The sequence below is a fragment of the Chiloscyllium plagiosum genome, unplaced genomic scaffold (assembly GCF_037043375.1).
Source record: "Chiloscyllium plagiosum isolate Xiang-an unplaced genomic scaffold, Cpla_swu_hap1 HiC_scaffold_19, whole genome shotgun sequence".
Taxonomy (NCBI): domain Eukaryota; kingdom Metazoa; phylum Chordata; class Chondrichthyes; order Orectolobiformes; family Hemiscylliidae; genus Chiloscyllium; species Chiloscyllium plagiosum.
Genome location: NW_028270157.1, coordinates 60,430,046 through 60,445,177, shown reverse-complemented (window position 1 = coordinate 60,445,177; position 15,132 = coordinate 60,430,046). Strand labels below are relative to the sequence as shown.

Here is a 15,132-nt window from a genome sequence, read left to right as displayed (position 1 = left end):
TCTTAAGAGATATCCCATGTGATAAGTTTTGACTTGCATTCCTTTCTAGCAAGCTTCACAGATATGTGGCTCATTTATGTGCCTGTGTTTTGCAAGTTATCTGATGCTCAGGTGATAGACTCTTTCAGCCGTAATACTTGTTTTGTCATTTGAAAGTTCAGGCTTCACTGTTACTGTAGCTTCTCACCACAAAAACGGTAACAGGAAATAAACAAATTCAGGTCTCTGCCCTACAAAAACATTTGGAGGGCATGGGAAATCTGAACAGCACAGTGCCAGTACTGAATTCTTTTTTAAAAATCTGTGCAATGGAAGGTGAACCGCAGCAAGGAAGTCATCAAAGATCATGTCACAGAGTTACACGAGGCCTTAAACTGGTGCAATACTTACCATGTGGAGACATCAAGCTTTCTACTGCCGTGTGCTCTCAAGAATTAAAAGAAGGAATGAAAAGTAATCATTTTACACTTCAGCTCACTGCAGTCAAATTCTGTTGGACAACACTTCTGTGAAGGGGCTTGGGATGGTTCAAGATTTTAAATGCTTAATCTCAATGCAGTTGCAGTTATTCCATGACCTCCAATGCATTGTACATGAGGGTGGAAGGACAAAGTGACGTACTCACAAAACCACACAAACAGAGGTTCTCAACGTCCACCATAAATTCAGGACAGGCACCATTTGCAGACCCAGATCTATATCTGAATGAAACAGGGGGAGTTGTGATGACACTGTCACTTGAAAAGGGCACTTTGTCCTGTTTTGTTTTGAAGAGAGGTTGTAAGGCAGAGACACCAAACTGGCTATTTCAAGACGACATAAGTAAACAATTTGTGAGGCCTTTAGGTTTCTTTATAGAAGTTGGAACAACGGAAGCAGCCTGAATGGGTGTGGCCAGCTCTCACTGATCCGGATTTCTGGGTTTGGTTTCTTCAGTAACATCATAAGCTGTCTGGGGTCTTAAAAGAGTTGGAAGCTTCAAAGAAAGAGTTGGAAGCTTCTTGGCTGCAACATTGTTTGACTTTTCTCTTGAAAACTGCATGTAATCTATGTCTGAATTTGCTGTTTTGCCAGTTGTGTTTATGTGATGTTGCGATACTGGAACAGTTAATTAGTGATAGGTACTGTATCTATTATTCAGTGAAGTCTTCCAATAGTTCAGTTATTCTAAATTCCTCATTCTTTTGTTGGTATTTTAACTATACTGTTGAAATAAATTGAGCTTTGCTTAATGTCAAATAGTTTGACTAATCACATCACACACACTTCACATCTACCTTCAAAATAAGGAAATGTTAGGTCTAGGCTACCTTCTTAAAATATTTTGAGGGGGTCTGGTCTGGTCTGTAACAGAGTGGAGGTGGTATAGAAAATTTCAGAATCCCTACTACTCCCAGTTAGTGGTTAGCAGCACTGGTAGCAAGCTAAAGGCAAACATGGGATTGTTTTACAGTGCTATGCTAAGTGATCTGAGGTATGAGTTCACAAGAAATTATCATTTCAAAACAATATTACACTAGGCGTGACAAGACACTTGAACACTTACAATCTGGAAAGAAAACCAATTAAGAACAGACTGCTGTGAAAGATATTAAATATTAAACGGTATAACTGAAGAATTACTCAAAAATAAACCAATGGAGTACAAAAATAAACTGATGAAAAAAGTAACAACCAATGCAAAAGATGAAAGAATGGTAAAGGAATAGGTCATTGGGTTTATGCAAAAGGAATTTGAAGTGATTTTGGGAGTGTTAATGTTTTGGAGGAAGGAGCATTGGTATGCTAAAGGGAGTTGCTCGGTCTTATCAATTAAATCTTAACCTCAAGTGTTGTGGCAACGTAAAATGTGTTCCAATATTATTTTGTAATTGAGCAAAAATCTCTGAAAGCCAACCCTTCATTTTGATGCATCAAACATGCAGCTCGCAAAACACTGTGCTCTAAGGAAAGTGAAGGTCATGCATAAAAACATAAAATGTAATCTGTAAACACCGTGGCCATAGAGTCAATCATACAGCACAGAAACAGGCCCTTTGGTCCACCACATCCATGCCAACCAGGTTTCCTAAACTGAACTGGTCCCATTCGCCTGGTTTGGCCAAAACCCTCTAAATATTTCTTATTCATGTCTTTTAATTGCTGTGACTGTACCTGCACCTACCACTTCCTCTGGCAGTTCATTCCATATATGCCCCACCCTCAGTGTGAAAAGTTGCACCTCAGGTCCCTTTGAAATCTTTCTCCTCTCACCTTAAACCTATGCCCTCTAGTTTTGAACTCCCCTACATTAAGGAAAAGAACTTTGCTTTTCACCTTATCTATGGCTCATGATTTCATAAACTTCTGTAAGGTCACCCCTTAACCTCCTATGTCTCTACTTATGTCTGAGATCTTCCATTCCCTATAATATCCTGGTAACTCTTTTCTGCACCCTCTCTAATTTAATAACCCCCTTCCTTTAGCAGGGCAGCCAGAGCTGCACACAGCACTGCAGAAGTGGCCTCGCCAATGTCCTGTACAACCGCAACATGGCATCCCAACTGCTGTACTCTATGCATTGACCAATGAAGGCAAATGTACCAAATTCCTTATAAGGGTCTGAGGGACATGGGCTATGCCAGAATGAGTGGTAGATACAGGTAACTAATATGGAGAGGCCTACTTTGATATCAGGAGCAATGATAAGGTATGGCATGTGTTGCCTGGAAATGTGGTGGAGGCAGGTTCAATTCAGGCATTCAAGAGGACCTTTGATGTTTCTTTTCAATAGCAATGGTGGGCAGGAATTTGGGGGAGAAGGCAGGAGATTGGCACTAATTGAAAAGCAGAAACAATGGGGTTGAATGGCCTCATTCTGCACCATAACAATGCTGTGATTCTGTGATTGTTTATGTTTTTCAGACCCGGCATGGTGAGTTTCTCACTGGCCAATTGACAGGGAATAGTGCTTGTTAGACATCTCATTAATGAGTCAGCCTCCCATTTCACCAAACTCTCCAAACAACTCTTTGTATTTATTTCTTCTCCTCCTGTGGTTCCTTGAATAATTAGCAATTATCAGACAAAACGTGGCACCAAGTTGATTTTTTAAAGAAAAACTTAATGGAGAAATAGGAAAGAATTTCAGAGTGAAGCAATTCAAATGTGGGGTATAGAAGAAGCCAAAGTTGGAGGAATACAGATAGCTCAGAGGGCTGAAGAGTTACAGTAAGTTCCAGAGATACGACAGGAGGCTGCCAGTCCAGTTGAATACAAGGATGAAAATTTTAAAAAGGACAGGTTGGTAGAACAGGAGCCACTGTCGGGATAGCACAGGGATATACTGTAAGAGCAGATTCTAATATGAGCAGCAGATCCAAGTTTAGTGAGTAATATGGAATGGCTGAATCTGGAATAATTAAAGGTCTAAATGAGTCCCAACACAGATTAGCCCAGATGGAGCACAGACACAGATGTGCAAGTAGGCAGCTTTGGTGATGAGAGGTTATGTGATCTTGGGGTCCAATGGGATGGTGGGGTTGTAAAAAAAAACTCCAGAAGATTATGTTGAAGAGACAGGTGATCTCCCTCAGTGACCTGTCAACACTGAGCTCCCAGTGATCAATGGTAATCTCCAGAATGTTGGTAATGGCATGCCATTGAATATCAAGGGGCGATGGTAGATTCTCTCTTGCTGGAGATGGTCATTGCCTGGCACTTGCGGTGCAAATGTTATTTGCCATTTGTCAGCCCAAAGCTGGAGACTGTGCGGGTCTTGCCGCATTTGGACATGGACTGATTCAGTATCTAAGGAGCTGTGAATGGTGCTTAACATTGTGCAATAATCAGCGATATTGCCACTTCTGACCTTATGATGAAGGTCATTGATGAAGCAGCTAAAGCCGGGTAGGCTGAGGACACTACCCCGAGGGGCTCCTGCTGAGATACCCTGGAGCTGAGATGACTGACCTCCAACAACCACAGCCATCTTCCCATATGCAAGGTATGACTCCAACCAGTAGAGCATTTTCTCCCTGATTTCAGTGACAGTTTTGCTAGGTCTCCTTGATGTTAGATTTGGTGAAATGCTGCCTTAATGACAGGGGCTGTCACTCTCACCTCATGTCTGAACTGGAGTTCACTTGGCTATGTTTGGACCAAAAGTGGAATGAGGTCAGGTTCCGTGTGACCTTGGCTGAAAGTTAATTAACAGTGTAAATATTTTATAGGGTGAAAAGGCAACTGTGTCTACATTATATTGGGAAGTGGGAACATTTGTAGAGTTTTAAAATTACTGTACACAACTGCATGTACGGAATGAGCTGTCGGAGGAGGTAATGGAGGCTGATACAATTACAACATTTAAAAGACATCTGGGTGGGTACATGAATGGGAAGGGTTTGGCGGGATATGGGCTAAAAACTGGCAAATGGGAATAGATTAGGTTAGGATATCTGGACAGTTTGGACAAGTTGGACTGAAGGGTCTGTTTCTGTGCTGTGCATCTCTATGACTGTGACTTTAGAATATTTTTCAGTACCGGTGAGCAGTCATAATTTACTTCTTGAGCAGAAGGATGAACATTGTTTGATTAATTTTCCCTTCAGTTTTGTGACAACATGCATGAATAGGTCAGAGACAGGAGCTGCTACCAAATTTTCCTTTTCCTCTGGACTTGCCCAGTGAGGGGCCATTGAACTGGAATATAAGAGCACCTCAAATACACATTACACACAGAACTCTCTACATATCCCAGATACGTGCATATCCCAGTTAAATATCAACAATTCCAAAGACCAAACCAATGGAGAGAGTGACACTATTGAGGTTCTGAGCCCAATATGACTTCTGTTCAGAACAACACTTCAGGCGAACACTAGCTCTGCTCTCTCTCCCCACAGATGCTGCCATGCCTGCTGAATTTTTATTTCACTTTCTGCTTTTATTTCAGATTTTCAGCGACCGCATTTTTTTGTTTTGCCAAAGCATTGGCTGTGGGTCATGAATCGAGGTCATGCTAATGCACTGGAATGCAGAACATCCAAGAGTTTCCATCGCATTGATCAGATCATTGGAGTGTTGTTTTGTTTGACAGTAAGCTCAAAAAAATCTGCTCGTGTGTAGGATGAGAGATAATTTCTGGATGGCAAAGCCACTGGCTAACTTTGAGAATTCTCAAAGCCCAGATTACGCTCAGCTAACAGCAACAAATCATGAAGTGAGTGGGGGAATCCCTTCCTAGCCACTTCTGAAGGTCTCAGTACAGACTTAGGAATCATACCACATTCCAAAATTACTACCCACTGATATCATTGTACATCCTGTATTGTTAAAAATGGTTTCATTGGTTAGGAATGATGCAATACTGAGGAAAGACTCCTCTGGGTCAACAGTATGGGAAGTCATATTTAATGTAGTACTGAAGGGCTTTGTTTATGATAGGCAGACTTTAGGTTCTTCCCTGTGCTGAATCCATATGCAACTCTGAGTTCCACAGTGGCCCAATCACACTACACATCCACTTCTTAATGGAGGTGAGCATGATATTGCTTTTATACAACAGAACCACCTCTAAACAGCACTGGGTTGTTTGTACTAAAGGATTGTTTTACCACTGGACAAAGGGAAAGAATGTAGAAAATTCCTGAGTTATTAGCTGCAGGTGAACTTGGGCCAAGAGAAACATCTCCCCCAATTGATTAACGCTATGTGAACAATTGGGTCATCTTTAGTTTTTGACACCAATCATTAATTATCTCAGCTAAGAATTCTGTGACCATCTCAAAGCATTCTATGATAATGAATGAGTAGAATTTTCACATTTTAACCATTTCAGCGGATGCAAGAGATTTTGCCAGACCATTTCAACAGTTCAGTTGTGAGCAAGTCCATCTCTCCCCAATCGTTCTATACTCCTGGATTTGGATATTGCTGAAAAGAATTCATATTTTGCCAAAGCTTTTCAACTTGCACTCATGAGGAAATGTGTAAGAAATGCTGAAGCAAAACAACATTTCTGTTGCATGAGAGGAGAGTGCTGATTGGTTGGCAAGTGGTCGCTGACTGTTCGAGGCACTGGTATAGAGAATGTACCAGTTAACTGACGATTGACAGTTCACTTCCAAGCTTTGTCTAAGACTGTCAGTCAGGTTTACAATATGGTGTACTTGCATGTACTGGAAGCTACATTTAATAAGAAACAGTGCTCTGATCTTTACACACAGAAAGCTCATACAGACACACTATGCATACTTCAACTCAATAAAATAACTGGCAGTTTTGCTGAAGTTTCTTTCTCATGAAAATGCCTTGATTAATTTGAATTAACCCGTGGTTAAACGTAAACAAAGCTTAGCAGTTAACTATCCATCATCATTAACTGGTGCTTTCGCCATGACAACACCACTACCAATTAGAATCCATTGTGAGCCAATCAGCACTGTCCTCTCATACAGTATAAAGATTGTTAGCTTTTTACTTTGGTATTTATTGTAAATTCTCTTGATGGGTACAAGGCAAAGAGCTCAACAAAAGCAATCTTTGTTCCAGCAACTCCCTGAAGCATTGACAGGATAGTATAAATGTTTTCCACATAAAATATCACAGGCCAAAGCCTATCCTGCAAGACAGCTCTATGCTTAAAATGTCAAATAGAAGATGAGGTAGTTAGTTAGTAGTGATTAACTGGTGCAAATCTCATTTGAAAACTCTAATTTTCAGGAAAGAAGAAAAATCCAAGAGGGATAAGAAAAAGATGTCACAGTTTTGAAACCCTGGAAAAGGATAAATTAATCAAAGAGTCTAACTTGCGCACAGTGAAGATTTGGGGACGAGAAGGAATTTACCAAACACTGTACCTCACGGTTAGCAATGGATAAGAGGGAGAAAAACCAAAGTATCAACAGAACACAGAGTCAAGGAGGTTTCCTCTGGAAAATAAAAGGTAAAATCTCGAGATGTGTCACAAATTATATATTAGACAGCACATTTTTTTCCCTTGAATCATGCTCAGGAATGCAAGATATTTGAAGAGTCTTTCCAGACATATGAGTTGTGACCATGTTTCAGACTGACTACAGAAATATGGAATATTTAAACACAAGGATAAGGATAAGGACTTAACATTTTAGATATGGAGGACCTGCGAGTTTAGGTGAAGGGTAAGCAAGGCCAGATGCAGCATAGGGTACAGACTTTTATTTTCTACTCATTCACAGGATGTGGGCATCGCTAACAGACCAACATTTATTGCCCATCCCTAATTGCCCAGGGGGCTAAGTGTCAACCACATTGTTGAATGGTCTGGAGTCACACAGAGCCAAGATCAGGTTAGAAAGCAATTTCCTTCCCTAAATAGCATTCACGAATGAGATACATTTCTTTCCCCCGCTGACAATCAACAACGGTTTCATTATCATCAATTCCAGAATTTTACTGAACTCAAATTCAAATTCCACCCGCTACCATGGTGGGATTAGAACCTGGATCACTGGTAATCATCACTCGATTGTTAGTCTAGTGATTATACCACTACATAATCAGAGGGTGGAGGAATGGGTGCTGCCTGAAGAGGATTGTTATGGCTGAATCCTTAGGTGACAATGGCATTGGTTCCCAGAATTCTCCTGCCAGCCCTTTAAGTTTGTTCACTTCTCTTCTGAAGTAGTGCAAAGTGAATCCCAAGTCACCATTGAGATGACACTTCTACATTGCGGCATTGGGCAGAGATCCCAGACACCTGTCCTGGGAAAGAACTGATCCTACAGCAGAAAGACTGGTGTCATCAGAACAACAGTGATCACCATGGTCTGAGGTTCCTCTGGCAGCTAGAAATAAATCTGACCTTATGCCTTTGAAAAAATCCAAAGAAATTCAATTTTCATTGTCCCATGAAGGACATAAGGTCAGCCCAAGACGTAAGGTTCAAGCACAGAATGATCATGAGATCTTTGTAGCATGGATATCCACTGCTGAGATTTAGTGTATGTTAGCTGTAGCTCTGAGTAAAAGGTTTTGCTTGGCGGAGGTCACGGATATAAAGAAGCACATAGAAATAAAAGCCTTGAGGAGGACACCCCTTCCTCCTCACCTTCCATTCCACTCATCTCCGGAAAATATTTCCACCACCTAAAAATAGACCTCACCACCATAAATATATTTCCCTCCCCACCCCTATCTGTGTTCCACAGAAACCATTCCCTCCAAGACTCCCTAAGCCCCATGACCCCCACCAACCAACTTTCCACACCCAGCACCTTCCTTTGCCACCACAGGAGGTGTAAAACCTGCGCTCACACCTCCCCGCCTCACCTTCTTCCAAGGCCCCAAAGGATCTTTTCACATTCGGCAGAGATTTTCCTGCATATCCATCCACCTCATCTACTGCGTCCGTGGTTCTCAATGTGGTCTCCTCTACACTGGGGAGACAGGACGCCAACTCGGGGAGCTTTTCAGAGAAAATCTCTGGGACACATGCACCAAACAACCCACCGCCCTGTGGCCATCCATTTCAACCCCGCCTCCCACTTCCCCAAGGACATGCAAGTCCTGGGCCTCCTTCACCAAATCCAAGCCACCCGACACCTGCAGGAAGAACCCTCATTTTCTACCTTGGGACCCTTCAACTACACGGCATCAACACTGACTTCACTAGTTTCCACATCTCCCCTCCCCCCCACATCATCCCAGATCCAACCCTTCAACTCAGCACTGCCCTCGACTCATCAATCTTCCTTCCCACCTATCTGCTCCACCCTCCCCACCGATCTATCACAATTATCCCCCCCACCTGCATCTACCTATCACTTTCCCAGCTACCTTTCCCCCACTCCCACCCTCCTATTTATCTCTCAGCATCTGCCCTCCCCCTACATTCCTGATGAAGGGTTTATGCCCGAAACGTCGATTCTCTTGCTCCTCCAATGCTGCCTGACCTGCTGTGCTTTTCCAGTGCTACATTGTTTTTGAGTTGAGCCTTGGGGACCAGTTTAGTGGCTGGGAAAGAGGATTAGCCATCACTTACACCAGAAGGGCAACTAAGAGGAACATTATGCCCGAAACGTCGATTCTCCTGTTCCTTGGATGCTGCCTGACCTGCTGCGCTTTTTCAGCAACACATTTTCAGCTAAGAGGAACATTAGTCAGCACAAATATAATATTGGTGAAAATGACCATATTCAGCTGTAGCTGGAGGAAAGGAGCTAATGAAGGTGGGTGTTCAGAATGACGGAGATGCTGATTTGACTGTTAACACTTCTCTTCATATTCAGGGTTAGATGGAGCCATTGTACTCTAAGTGATAGGAGAAGAAGTGGATACAAGTGATGAGAGGTGAACAAATTAAACAGTTATCACAGGGCTTTTGGAGTTTTCACCATTCTCTGCATCTATGTAAGCCCTATCACAAAAGCAGATGAACTCAAAATGGATTTGAGTAGCAACCTATGATTGCACACTTTAATGCAAAAATTCAAAACTAAAGAATTATCATAATACCAGGCTGACCTTGAAAACAGAATGGGATGGAATCTGTTTTTCAAATGCTTTCGATTCCCTGGGTAACATGGGGCTGAAGGCCTTAATCTGTGCAGTGTGTATAGTTTTCATCAATAATATCATTGAAGAACTCAGTCCACAGTATTGTTGCCCTTAGGATATTGATGTACGTCTGTGTAGCCCCATCACAAATTAATTCCACCCTTCAGCATCTCTGACACCCTGCCTGAGCGGTTTTAATGCGGGTCCTTCACACAGGATCAGTACTCAGCGCTATCAAGTCAACATGGGGGTAAATCTTCAGGTACTGAATACTGTGGGAAATGGTGCTTGAATGATAAGGTAAAGAGGAATGATGATATCCTACACAAAAGGTCAATCAGTTAAGAACCAGCCGATTTAGTCACATGTTAACTCATGGCAGGAACTCATGACTCTGAGTAGACACCATCTTCATTTCAAGAGACAGCAGTTCTAAGTGAGATAGTCTCGACAACTACATCATCCTTCTGAGCCATCTTAATGGAAACATAGATTATAACATCATGTAAAACATAAATGTCAACAGAATTCATGAAAACACATGGAACACTTCTAGGAATTTTCCAGAGAGTAACAATACGCGATGTATGGAAACTATAAATTCTGTTTCTATGCAATTAACATCTCCAGTATGGTGGTAAATCCTTGCCCTTGTACAGAACTTCAGAGAATCATAGGTATAGCATGTGTCCCTAATTCCCTGTGTGAAATTTGGTATATGAAGTTCAACTATAAGATTATACCTTGGTCTCTTGCATAACAACATAGCGAACAAATTAAAATGCTGAAATAAAATAAACATTACCAAGCAGAGCGTTCTTTCTGAGTTTGAGCATTAGTTTATTGTCTGGGGTTTATAAAGAAAAAGATCACACAAACAGCCCAACCATGACCTGCTGGTTTATCCTCCATATGCCTTGCCCAGATTATATTATACCTAGATGTAAAAGAAAAACATTCTAGTCCCTGCATTTGCATTTAAAAATCAAGAGGTAATGTAATCTTATGAAAAATGAACAAACCAACTGAAAGATGAGATCCATCCAAATAAATTATTGAACCTAAATCCCTAGTTTATCAGGTGGTTAGTCAAATAAGATAAATAATTACCACAATTTCTTTGACAACTGAAGTTGCGAGTTAATTTTTTTTATTCATGCATGTGACGTGGGTGTTGCTGGCTGGCCTAGTTGCCCTTGAGAAGGTGGCGGTGAGCTGCCTTCTTGAACCGCTGTAGTCCATGACCTGTAGGTTAATCCACAATGCCATTAGGGAGGGAATTCCAGGATTTTGACCCAGCGACAATGAAGGATCAGCAATATATTTCCAAGTCAGGATAGTGAGTGGCTTGGAGGGGAACTTGCAGGTAGTGGTGTACCCATGTATCTGATGCCCTTGTCCTTCTTGCTGGATTTGGAAAGTGCTATCTCAGGATCTTTGGTGAATTTCTGCAGTGCATCTTGTAGAGAGTACACACTGCTGCTACTGAGTATCAGTGGTGGAGGGAGTGGATGTTTGTGGATGTGATGTCAATCAAGCGGGCTGCTTTTTCCTGGAAGGTATCAAGCTTCTTGAGTGCTGTTGGAGCTGCACTTATCCAGGCAAGTGTGGAGTATTCCATCAACATACCCAATGAAAAGGCAAGCAAAGCTAAGATCCATGCATGACCATAGCAACAACTTTTAAGTGAGACGGAACTGAATGGAGTAGAAGGGTAAATAGTTCAGAATGAAGTGGAAGAGGATGCTGGATGATGGGAACTAGTTAGACCTCCATTAAGGAAGTGCAGAGAGCTCAGAGGTCATCCTGGTGGAGGTTGAAAGTTGGAGGGATAGAATATCTGTGATAAAGAGCAGATAGAGAGGTCCTGGAATCTGGAAGTTTTTAAAATGGCGTCCAGCATCAGAAGAGAATGACATAAGGAGAGACCAGTTAAGGAGAGGAAAAAAATAGAGTCAAGGTAGGAAGAAGTCAGTTTAGGGAAACAGAAATGTGCTGAAGTGATACATCTATGATGGAAATGCTGTAAACGTATCTCAGGAAGCAGTATGCTGTAGGGGATTGTGGGTTTTATAAAGTGGGAATATACAGAAAGAAGACCAGTGACTGTTCTGGACACAAGGGCTTGATGGTCATGGGCTTTTGGTCTATGGAGTAGCCAGGAGAAAGTCATCATTCAGCTCTGCAAGATGGAGATGACTTTGTCAGACATTGACAATAACCCCCCTTGTCAAATGTTTGATAATAATGCCAAGATTAGACCTGAAAGAACGGAAAGGAGCACGTTCAGAAGGAGACAGATTAAAGTTACATGAAAAATAGCCTCATTGGTGCTCTTTCGAAATCATTACTAACTCTTCTTTAACTTCCTGATAAAAGTCATACTTTTAAAATGCCATCTTAAATGGGACGTTCTTCAAAAGCATCTTTACTTAAAAAAAACTTGGTTACATTCTATTTAGCTTTCACTCCCAACACCAGCCCGAATGTTTCAGCGTTACAGTGATTGCTATGGCAACATCTATAAGCCACTGAAGTCTCCATTAACCAGTCTCTTCTCTAGACAATTAAAATGAGGCGAGCAAAATAGACATGGGGAATATCAATAGATTTGGAAAAGGTTTTAAACTGGATGATACTGTACAATTGAACAGATGCACAGCAGACAAAATTTCACACTGATAAACAATTGGTCACCTTCAATAGACAGGAGAAAAGAACTTGCATTTACATCCAACTTTTCACAACCTCTAACTATCCCAACACACTTCAAATTCAACAAGCTGCTTTTGAAGTGCAGTCAATCGAGGAACGTAGAGCCACTAATTTGTCCACAGAAAGACAGCGATAAGATAAATGACCAATTTAACTGCTTCAGTAATGTTGGTCAAGGACATTGGGAGAAATCTCACTTAACATTGACAGAAAGACCTTAGACTTAGGGAGTGGACAGGCTAAATGCAGGAAGAATGTTCCTGATGTTGGGGAAGTCCAGAACTAGGGGTCACAGTCTAAGAATAAGGGGTAAGCCACTCCAGACTGAGATGAGGAAGAATTTCTTCACTCAGAGAAAGTTGTGAGCCTGTGGAATTCTCTCCCACAGGAAGCCGTTGGGGACAGTTTGTTAGATATATTCAAGAGGGAGCTGGATGTGGCCTTTGGGGGTAAAGGGGATCAAGGGATATAGAGAGAAAGCAGGAATGCAATACTAAAATTGCATCAGCCATGATCATACTGAATGGTGGTGCAAGCTCAAAGAGCTGAATGGCCTACTCCTGCACCTATTTTCAATGTTTCTAGGTCTTTCCCCCACTGCACCTTGGCAACAGCTGCCCTAAACTTTAGTGCGTCCCTCAGCATGTTGGCCTGGGCTTTGGAATGTGTCAGTCTGCAACACTCGGTTGAAGTCAACTTCTTGCTCTAGAAGTCAAACATGCTTCAGGCAGACCAAAGAGCGTCTTTCAACAAGTTGATGGTCCTCCAGGCGCAGTCGATGTTTTTCCCGATGTGCGTCCCAGGGAACAGACCGTAGAGAACAGAGTCCTGCGTCACAGAGCTGCATCTTTCTCCAGACTTCCTTTCCAGAAGGTGGTATGTGACAGTCTCTACACCACCTCCCTCCCCTCCCCTCCCCTCCCCACAGCCTCTTCGAGGGCAGCACACAGTGGCACATACAGTCTGGGCACAACATAAAGGATCTCACAGATACTGCCCTTCTCACCACCAGCCAAGCGATGTCTTGGTGCTTGCTGGAAAGTCATTAGCCAGTCTGCTAATAATTTTGACAGACTGCTCAGGGAACCACCCGACAGAATCCACCCTCTGGTGAATCGGCCATGCTAAATTGTCCGTATTGTTAGGTGAAGGGGAAATGTAGGGGAATGGGTCTGTGTGGGTTGCACTTCGGCGGGTCGGTGTAGACTTGTTGGGGCGAAGGGCCTGTTTCCACACTGTAAGTAATCTAATCTAATCTCTCCTATTGCCGCATGACGGTATGTGCTGACGACTTCCTGATAGACATGTGGTCAAAGGTGCTTTTCTTTGCAAATTTCTCCATGAGATGATACGGAATGGTCTGTGCTTTTGTCAGAATAGTGTGGGATCTCTTACACCTGACCCAAGGGGGTAGGATTTGGTTTGAGGGGGGCCTTTGGCAGAATGCATCTTCCAAGCACGGGCAGCCTTTACTCAGTGTGGCATGATATCAGCAGCTGGATCGTGTGCTTCAAATTTCCAGAGTGGAGCTTGAACATGTGAGGTGTGTGCTCCCACTGAGCCACAGCATGCAAGGTTTGTTATCACTCTCCAGCCATTTTAAATTACTACAATTTGCATTCTTCCCTTGTGTTTTGTGAAGATTCATCACCTCTCAACAGCCAGATAGTGGGCGGCACGGTGGCCCAGTGGTTAGTACTGCTGCCTCACAGCGCCTGTAGACCCGGGTTCAATTCCCGACTCAGGCGACTGACTGTGTGGAGTTTGCACATTCTCCCCGTGTCTGCGTGGGTTTCCTCCGGGTGCTCCGGTTTCCTCCCACAGTCCAAAGATGTGCGGGTCAGGTGAATTGGCCATGCTAAATTGCCCGTAGTGTTAGGTTAAAGGGGTGGATGTAGGGGTATGGGTGGGTTGCGCTTCGGCGGGTCGGTGTGGACATGTTGGGCCGAAGGGCCTGTTTCCACACTGTAAGTAATCTAATCTAATCAAATAATAATTAGTTCTATCAATCAAAGGGATGGAACCAGAACACCAGTCAAGTCCTGGCACAAAGCCCATCGACATTTTCCTGGCAATTTCTTACTGCCTGCAGCAATTGCAAACAACTAATTACACCTTTTTTTTAAAAACACAAATTTCAAACTGCATAGACTATTCAGCTACCAGTTAAATGAAACTGATTTGATTAACTTCTGATTACAATAATTCACAATACCCAACCCCCAGCATATCCCTTTGCCTCTAGCAGCTGCCTGTAGATAATGTATGTATATTTGTTTCAGTTCCTCTATACAAAGCCAAGAATCCAGTTATAAAGAAATATAACAACGGTTCCATTGTAAATCTGTGCTGTTAGCCAGTCTGTTTCCATAATGAAAACAATGAGATCTTACTGTTTAAAGCTTTGATAGGGTGTCATTGTCATTTTCATCGCAGTAATTCTCACCATGAAACACCATGAAAGATATTACAAAATCTTATGTTTTGTAGAAATGTTCAAAGAATTGTAGCACACAAGAGGACCATTCACCCATCATGTCTGTGCTGGCTGAGAAAAGTGTTAACTAATGTAATTCCGCTTGGAGCTCCATAAAGTGCATATCTGAGTACTGTATTTTTTAAATATATGGCTTTACCACCTTTACACACAGTGGTTTACAGAGCCTTACCAGCCTCTAATCTTCTATCAAGAAGGTTAAGTCAAAGCTCTTTAGTAGCTGACCTCACAACATTAGAAACAGGTCCTTCCTGTCTCCTCCATCCAGGTCCCTCAATTATAAAATTCATACAAATGTATGAATTGTATATTTTGTTCCTGATATAGTTAATACAGGGGAGCAAAGGGCTCATCAGAGACATTACTGCAGACTGGTTATTTGGGTGAATTGAACATTTGAG

At 42.3% G+C, this 15,132-nt stretch overlaps 1 protein-coding gene across 2 annotated transcripts in view; it reads right to left on the bottom strand.

The window, feature by feature from the left end:
* LOC122559510 (A disintegrin and metalloproteinase with thrombospondin motifs 20) overlaps nucleotides 1-15,132 on the bottom strand; it is a 384,605-nt gene that overhangs the window by 186,242 nt on the left and 183,231 nt on the right. The gene's annotated exons all lie outside the window — the stretch shown is intronic.